The sequence below is a fragment of the Accipiter gentilis genome, chromosome 12 (genome assembly GCF_929443795.1).
Source record: "Accipiter gentilis chromosome 12, bAccGen1.1, whole genome shotgun sequence".
NCBI classification, from domain to species: Eukaryota; Metazoa; Chordata; class Aves; order Accipitriformes; family Accipitridae; genus Astur; species Astur gentilis.
This window is the reverse complement of record NC_064891.1, coordinates 34,446,500-34,455,653: the sequence shown is the minus strand read 5'-3', so window position 1 is coordinate 34,455,653 and position 9,154 is coordinate 34,446,500. Positions and strand designations below refer to the sequence as shown.

General features: G+C 41.6%; 1 long non-coding RNA gene across 1 annotated transcript; it reads left to right on the top strand.

The window, feature by feature from the left end:
• The first annotated feature begins 52 nt into the window (after window positions 1-52).
• LOC126044845 (uncharacterized) lies at window positions 53-9,068 on the top strand. The gene is made up of 2 exons (XR_007507793.1): window positions 53-2,953; window positions 3,060-9,068. It is a non-coding gene; the product is annotated as an uncharacterized LOC126044845 (long non-coding RNA).
• The last annotated feature ends 86 nt before the right edge of the window (window positions 9,069-9,154 follow it).

Sequence of the window (9,154 nt, the reverse complement as noted above, 5' to 3'; positions counted from 1 at the left end):
GGGTCTGGGGCTGCCGCCGCCACCACCGCCGCCGCCGCACTGCGTCCTGCCGCCGTCCGAGCGGGAGCGCTCGGGGGTTCCGTCTCTGGCGCGGGCCCGCGGCAGCCTCCTGGGCGCGGCGGCGCGCACCGCTGACGACAAGCCGCCGCCGCCCTCCCACGAAATGGCGGCGGCCGGATCTATATCTGTGCGGCGCGCGGTATCCCTCCGCGCGTTAAGCTAGGCCCCGTCCGTCCGTCCGTCAGCGCCGGGGAGCGCCACCGGGAGGGGAGGCGGGGCTGTCTCGCCCGCGGCCCGGGTGGGCATCGCCTGCCCCCGGGCTCGGCGCCGGAGGCGCTTCCCGAGTCCCCTGTTCTCTCGCCCTCCCGTGTAGCTGCGCGGCGGGCGGCTGGGACGGGGCTAGTTGGAGCGGCGGCGCGGCGAGGAGCGCGGCCGAGGCGTCCTGTCGCCTCGAGAGCAGCCACTCGAGGCAAGGGCTTGGCGGGAGGCGGAGCGCCTGGAAGCGGGGCAAGGAGGGCGCCTCGGCGGGAGCCCTAAGGCGAAGGGGGTTTGCGGCTATCGCTGGTGCCAGGGATACGGCTAAAGGCCTGCTCTTGCCCGGGAGAGAAGCAGCACCGACGAGGAGGTCAGGCCCGGTGGGAGAGTAACGGGCCCGGAGTAGCATATCGGCACATGCAAGTAAACCAAGCCGGGTTTCTCAGCGTAGGGAAAAAAACAGCACCAAAGGGAAGATCCAGCAACGCGGGCTGTCCACACAAGGGCCAGCCAGGCTCCTCAATTCCTTAATCTGCACTGTGACACTTCAGCTCCTTGGGAGGCTTTTTATTTTGTGCAGCACGGGGCAACAAATCGTTCTCACCCAGGCTCTTCTTTTTTCTCATAGTAGTAAGTTGTGTGGGTTTATGCATAGTTGTGTACGTGAGGAAGGACTCAACTTCCATCAAGTAACAAGGAGAGAAAGATTGCCAGACTGCCTCTTCTGCTGTAACGAGCGGATATATCGTATTAATAAACATGGCATTTGCTGTCGAGGGAGTACGGATATGTAATTAGGTAAATCCATTGCACTGAACTGAGTTTGCATTCATTATAGTGCCTTTATTGCACTACTGTTAGTTTTCTTGCTATCTAGGATGCTAATTATTACTTGTCTGGAGAAGGCAGCGTATTCAGAAAACCTGATTGTATAACAATGTTTTCAGCAAGAAGCTTGAGAATAGCCAGCGGTGAATTAGGGAAGCAATGCTCCTCTTTTAATTTTAAAAAAGGTACTGTAGTAGCACTGCCATAGTTTTACATCAGGTACGGGCTAGAGAGAAAACAATGCCTTGTACTTGTAAAGTGCAGTTATCGTTCTGTGATCACCTAAACCATTCCTAGCAACTTCCTCGTGTAGTCTTCATTTTCTGCTCATTATCTTAATTGTAATGAACAGCATATTCAGGAAGTGTGGTCCCAAACTAGTTCGTTGATGTTCTTATCACCTTAATCAAGAATAATGCTAAAAAACACCTTGCTGTTCCTTGCCTGCTTTGGATTATGGATGCTCTTAAACTGCTCCAAATCACCAGCGTGTCTCTTTCTGTCACAGACATCTTCCTCTGCCTTGTAAACTGCTTACAAACTTCCTGAATTTTTTCATTATTGTCTGTCATCGCAGGAGATTTAGGTACTTAACAGTATTCCAGTTCTACATTTTTAATTATTATTTGAGATTAATGACCTCTAATGTGACTCTATATTAAGAGTTTTGATCTGGCTTGCTATTTGCGTTTTACTGTATAATGAAAGGAATGAAGAACAGCACAAACATACTCTTGACAGGGTGTAATTTTCCCTGCTAATTTAAGACAACAGGAATTGTTAATCTGGTAAATCAAGTTTTGTTTGTGTGCCTTTCAACAGTTACGTGTTAAAATCAATATCTCTATTAGCATTTGACTCCAAATAGAATTTAAAATGTATTGGATAGCTCTTGTTTATAGCCACTGCTCAGAAACAGGTTTGCCTATTTTGTTTTAGTATACCTGTTTAGACAAACACTTTATTACACTCACTGGTCATTTTTTCTTAAGCAAATCCATCAATTTAAATACCTTTAAATACATTTGAGAAAAAGAATAAAAAAATAATTACTTGTGTAGGAATGAAAAACAAGATGCACACTCATAGTTCTGTGGCCATTTCTGCAAGTCACAGCACACAGTCCTGCTTGGAGAACATGATGCTTCTCATCCTCATGTCTTTTTCCTCAAACTGTGAGGTAAAAATCATATCATTTCCACTCAGCGTTTGGAAATAAACTCAGGAAGAGCTCCTACTTCAGTAGGAATACTCGGGCAAGTAAGGCCTTGTAACCTTAACGTATTGATGCGCCGTACACAGAGTTTGTCACCTTTACCATATGCAGCAGGTGTACTCTAACACTACTTGCCCAGATACGTCATATAGTAATATGAAATGCAAGAGGCACAGATGATGGTTGCTGAATATGGGCGTTGCGACTTATTGTGGAACTAACCAGTCTACTTGGGTTTGCTTCATTTTAATTTGATTTTTTAAGCTAATCCTCAGAAGTGGCTGAAGAAAGGTATTACCATGTCTAATCCTCATACGGTACTGGAGTTGGGTTAGATTTTCAGAGGTTTATTATGCAAAATAGCTTAGTAGCTGTGGCATGGTAATAAACAGTTTGCACAAAAATACTGAGAACAGACCAGCTCACTTGAACTCCATCTTTGAATTTTGTTTGCTTTTTCAAGTACGGCCTTACAGAGCCCAGTGCAGCCAAGTGGTCAATAACCTCCGAAGGCTGAATTTGCCAAGTCCATTTCAGCTGCTTTGTGATGGTCCAGCTGAGCAAGCATGAATGGAGATTGCTGTGATACATTGTCATAGCACTTCCTCTCAGCATAGGGGGATGAGGGAAAAGCATCCCAGCCTTAGTTTAAAGGTTAGTGTGGTTTGCTTGCACATCAATGTCAGTTTTTCACTTCCACTTGCCTAAGACCAGCCATTTTTACATTTTGAGCACGCTATTCTACCTATCTTGAAAACAGGTGGACCAACCAAGCGCCCTGGCCACCAAGCAGCATTCCATACAGGACGCTTCATATATCTGAGAGGAAAGGGGGAAATAAGATGCAAAATGTTCTCCAAAAGATCTTCCTTTTTAGGAAGGAAAAAAAAATTGCTTCAACAAAAGCAAGACATCCTTCTTGTTAGTCCATCTGGTAGATCATTATTAGTTCCTGTTTGGAGGAGACAAAACACAGCAGCTTCTCCTGCTGGAAAACAAAGCGCTAAGAAGATCAACAACAACAACAGCTTCTCCCTGTTTGCATGCATTACCAGGCCTCAATTTTCTCTTCAGCATCCTGTCCAACTTGTTTTTCCTTTAATTATCATAAAGCAAGTTTGCAGTCAAATCCTTCTTCGATCTGAGCAAAAGTCACCTTATTGTGGACCCTTTTGATCCAGCGGAGACCAGAAAGAATAAGATCACAGAAGAAAGCTGATAAAATAAGATTGTTCCATTGGCTTTTTTTAACACAACAAACAAAAAGGCTGAATTTGCCAACCCAAGTGCCATTACATGACAGTGGAAGAAAAACAGGTTTGGGGATGTCATTGGGTTCCACCTGATCCATGTTTTAAATACCAAAGACCAGCAGCCCTTCCCGTGTAGCTCCCCTTCAAGAAGGATGGCAGGGTCATAGTTACAGCCTTTGTACTGCATGCTCCATTCCCTGCCTGTCTCATCTGGGGCCATTATGTCTCCTTCTGTTAGGAAGAAGAGGTAGCAAAACCCTTTCACATCTGGAGTCCAGCCCAAGGTCAAATGTGTTAGGCAGCAGTTAGCTTTCTAAGGAGTATTAGATAAAAGGTAACTTTTTGTCTTCTATTTCAACTTGGCAATTCTTCATCTCCCATTGTTTCTTTGACAGCTTCTCTGACATTCTCACTAAAACAATTTCCAAGCTATTCCACATGTTTCCTTTGTATAGTCGTGCTTTTTGTCTCACTGCTAAGTCATGGGGCAAAACACTGAGTCCCTACATTAATCTGTTTTAAGTTGTTGCTGCTCTGTGTAGGGAGTTCCAAGATCTAACATTTTAAGTCCACATACGAGTCCCAGTGAAAAGCTTAAGTGCTGTGTTGAATAATGGCATGCTAAGGTTTCATGGCTTGCATAAGGTCATGTGGGATTCACAAGAATATAAAATACTTCAGTAACTTACACGGAGATCAACAGACTAGAGTTCCCCACAAAATCTTCCGGTCTTCAGGATTTTGTTTAGCACTTCATTGTTTAGCACTTTTTTAGCCTCAACATAGTTTTCTTTCAGTTAAAGATTTTTCTCTTCTCTTGAAATCCTTACAGAAAATAAGAGCTATTTTACCAGAAAAAAGTTTTAACAACATAAAATTCATTATGTTATTTTCACAGACCTAAACAATGAAACCTCTGAAAATTGCTACAGGATGTTTATTAGTATTCATACAGAGTACTCATTTTTTCCCAGCAAAACTACCACTTGATCTAAATGAAAAAGATATTCCTTTCATGTCAGCAGCAGTTGTGTCAACAAGAATGTTCATTTTCTGTGCTGATTCAGCCCTATGGATATTGAAGCATAAGTGTCAGATGAGCACGTGCATGGCATAATTATGATGCCAATTTTGAAAAATGAAAAGTTTTGTTGTCATGCAGTTACTAACTACCTTTGTTTTCTGCTTTCGTATGAATTCTTTACATTCCTGAATAAACATAGATAACATAAACATACATGGCAAAATAGCATCTTAAAATAGGGGTGGGAAGGGCTGAGTAATTAGTCACCGTTGCTAAAATAAGGTAACACAGGCTGAATTCAGCAGGTGAAACCCCTCTCTGGGGCAAATCAGAGTTTTATCAATTTCAGTAGGCCAGGCTACATCAGTTGGAGATCTCTTCAAAAAGGTATTTAATGGTGACCTACTTTACCCCATCCCTTTAGAGGTGGTTGCTTTTCCTTGTTATACCTGTTTTTTGACCCCTCAGGCTGCCTTCAGACTGCATGCTAAGTCTGCAGGAGGTACACTGTTACCAAAAATGACCAAGCTCTTACAGCAGTTTTCAGCAGTACTTAATTTGGCCTATTGTGTTTACGAAAGGAGGCATCAAAGGACTCTCTGAAGCGCTTTCAAGATATGTCTATTTTTATTACTTTGATGTAATTGATTACTAGTCAGATTTGGACCATCCTAATTCGGTTGCTCCTCCAAAACTTGTTCCAGGATGCAAATGTACTCGGCAAACCACAACCTTTGAGGAGCATTTGTGTTTAACAAATGATTTGACCAGTGTACCTACTACACTATAAAAGTTGCTAACCCAGATAAAATGTTAAGGATTAAAGTTAATTATTCAAACAGGCTAGCTTACATATTTCACAGGCCCCCTAGTATAGCCATGGCTGTTCAGACCTCACAACATGCTGCATTGACTGATTTGAAGTGTAGGCTTCCATTCACCTGGCTTGCTACATGCCAAGTACAATTTTCATTGTTCGATTAGTTACAGGGAATTAGTTAGCCTGAGCTAATCAGGACACCTATGGGGTACTTTATACCGAAGTATAAACCACCTTTTATCTTAGGATGTTTCCCTGCAGAGATCAGCCAGTGTTTCCAGAAGACCTGCGGCAGGGACCGTCTCCAGAGTTAGGAGCCCTAGTACCACTGACTTCCCAAATGGCCTGCAGCAAACCACCTTTCTTGGTCATTCCCCCTTCTTCTGAGGCAGTCCTGATGATGAATCGCTCACATATTTGTAGCTAAGTAAACATTACACTTCAGCAGAGGTAGCAGGTTGACTTTCTGTCACTCTTCATTTAGAGGCTTTTTTTGCTTGTAGAACATTCTCTCTCCCTGCACCCCCCCCCCCCCTTCTGTTTTATACAAAATAATGCTACGTTTCCCTAGGGAAATTATTACATAGTCTTATAGATTGCAGTGTTTTAATTGTTTTATGCTGTATTGACTTAATTTAAAATAATGATTTAAGTAAATAAGAAAGTCCACAGAAATACTTCAGGGTTTTGTTTTGTTTGTCTTTGAACTGACAGGAGTATATACCATGTATTTAGACAATGGATTTAACTAGCCAACTATCACGTGGTACTAGGAGTCATTTCACTTTTCTTTTTGTCCTTTTGAGCAACCTCGTTTTTAAGATTTGGCTGATCTTTCTAGTTTTTGCTATGTCCCAGTTAACCATAAGATGTCCAAGAGCTTGCTTAGACCTCAAATAGCCAGGTAATTAGAGCTAAATATATCTCTTAGAAGGAAGGAATATTATTCTTGTTTGCTGTCAGATTGTAATTCAGGAAATACTGTTGATGACTCTAAATCACCAATACTGAAATTAGCCAGTTATTACACTGTTCATCATTATGGTTAGGGGGATGGATCAGGGCAGTATTTCTGAGAGGGTGGGTTGTGACACACATGGTAGTCATGAAACGTGGTCAGATGTTGGCAAGTTGTTGAAAATTTTGCAAATTACAAAGCAAAGGCAACCTAGCTTCTGCACTTCTGCTGACTTTTATTCTTCAAGGTCAAGCATGCTTTTCACCCTTTCAAGAAATATTACAGAGTTTTGTCACTTTTGCAAGCATAGATCTTAATTCATTTTTATAAAGACAATGAGGGCTGCAATTTTTTTTTTTTTTTTTTTTTGCTTTGGATAATGGAACGTCATCTGAAAGAGAAAAAACACAGAAAAATACTGGCTTAAGGAGTTGGTAGTGGGATCCAAGATACTAATTTTCTCATAGTGATTTAAATTCAAGTTAACAGGGAAAAAGATAATTTCTTAGTCCTTCCTGACTATTTGGTGGCCTATGTTAAATGATTTTATGATCTCTGTTTAGCTCCCATATTAGAAAAAGAAACACTGCTGCAATTAGGCAGGGAGGACTCAGGTACTTGGAGACTAAATGATACGCTTACCCTTACATTGTTCAGGATATTTGACAGTATCAAATCATATTGGACAGGCAATTTGAGGGACTAGGTGCAGCATCCATTTCTACCGTAGCCATTTTCTGAATAATTATAACATTTCTGTCCCTGAAGCTGTCAAAATAACTCATACAAAAGTGTAAAAAAACCTGAATAAAAATAATTTAATTTCTCTCGGGGAAGCAGTTCAAGACGTTCTCAAGCACCTTAATAAATTAACTGTAGACAACCTATGACAAGACTAATTTTCAATGAAAGACTCTCTGCTCTAAAATAAGGGGGCACTAGGATCTTTTCCTAGTTTCCAAAAGTACTCTCCTAGCATGTTGTTCAAGATGAATGCCTCTTAATTACCATGTATTTATTTTTCATTTACTTTTTACCTTTCACAGTCATTAGGCTTACATTTCCTGTAAAGTAAGTTTTGTAAACTTTGAGGTGGTATGTTTATATCCCACTCTTTGTGCTGGTTGCTTTCTCTGCTGATTCAAAGGGAAAAAAGAAACTGATTTTTAAGAACATATATTTACAGACCTTACAGCTCCCTGTACTAGAGTGAAGTACAGAATTTATATAAAATTCTGGCAATATCTTGAAAAGTAAGTGAGGAAGTAACTTACAAATCTTCTAGGGAATAGCCAGCTACCTAGATATGGAACTGCGCTGTGCTATAGCTGACCTGCAGTCTAGAGGACAGAGAGTGCCTGGAAAAAACAGAAAAGAAAAAGCATTACTAAGATAGGCATAAAAGAGGCTATATTAATCTTATTTACCTGCTGTAGTACTATTCCATGTCATTGCCTTGGAATCAACATAGCTACTTTTTCCCTGCTTTCATCTCCATCCGTTATACATACATTTATTGTCTGAAATTGAAGAGGCATGGTGTTTTGGGGTTTGTTTTTTTTTGCTCCTCATTATTCTTGTGAGATGATTGAGAAGGGGTATGGGTTACTGTCAATGCCAGACCTGGTTAACCTGGTTAACCTTGAAAAGGGGAGACAGGCTCAGAAATCTCCACAGCCCTGTTATTACACAGCAGCCTGAGAAGGAATGATAAACTGCTGTTTTACTGCAGTGTCAGTGGCCATTGTGACACAGGAAGAACTTAAGAGCAGAGTGCAGTCGTATTGCAGAGATCCTGTACTCTGTCCTCGGCAAGGGAAGCTGGTAGTTTTTCTGTGCTATAATTAGCCACTGCCAACGAATGCATATTGCGTCACAGGAGTTAGTCTTGTGGCATTCTCACCTTTGCCTTCCAAAATGAAGGAAATATCTTTCAGTGACAGCTATTATGCCAAGTGAGTAAAATACTAAGGGAACAAATATACCCTTAGTTGCCCAGTCAAGGATATACAGCCTTCACTGACAGCAAAGATCAATGCAGTTTAAAAGGGAACGGTGAGCGGTCCCCTGCTGAGAATATATTGATACATATATAGCTTCTTTTCCCTGGAATTCCCATCATATAAGAGAGCGACTTGCAGTGTTTTGACAGTGGTTTTACTTCACATCTGTTCATTTAGCAGCGTGTACTTCCCAGATGATGTCAGCTTTGTCCTCTGTAGGTCCTTTAGCATAGGGGAGGATGTGTCTGGTTTCCATCACTGCAGCTTCCTCCCAGGGGACAATCTGGGGATTTTGCTGCCTGGTTTATTGCAACAAACCAGGCAGAACCTGACACAAATCAGTAACATATCTGGTCTTTTATGAACATATTAGTGAATCCTAAGGATACTTGTTCTGAGTAAAACTGTTGTGAATTAGCAACTCCCTGGAAGCCAATCAAGTTCCCAATCTGTGCAAGTCTGTATGCAACCAGTGATCAGATCAGTCTGGATCCTCATGAGCAGTACATATTGGATCAGCTACCTAAAGTGGATGGAAAGACTGGATGGTTCATGCAATGGGTCAAAATTTAAAATTCATTGCAATATTGTATTAACTGTGTACTTTCTTGTGCATCATTAGTATTACTCGACTGATGTTACTTCCAATAGTTTCATGTCATATAACTTGTTACTTTCTATGCTTTAAATAAAGGCAGTTGAAATCAGTAACTTAGTGTAACTGAGTGGATATTCATAGTTTCATCTTGTGCTATTTCTGCAAATATTATAGTAGCTGTAGAAACCACTACCATGGA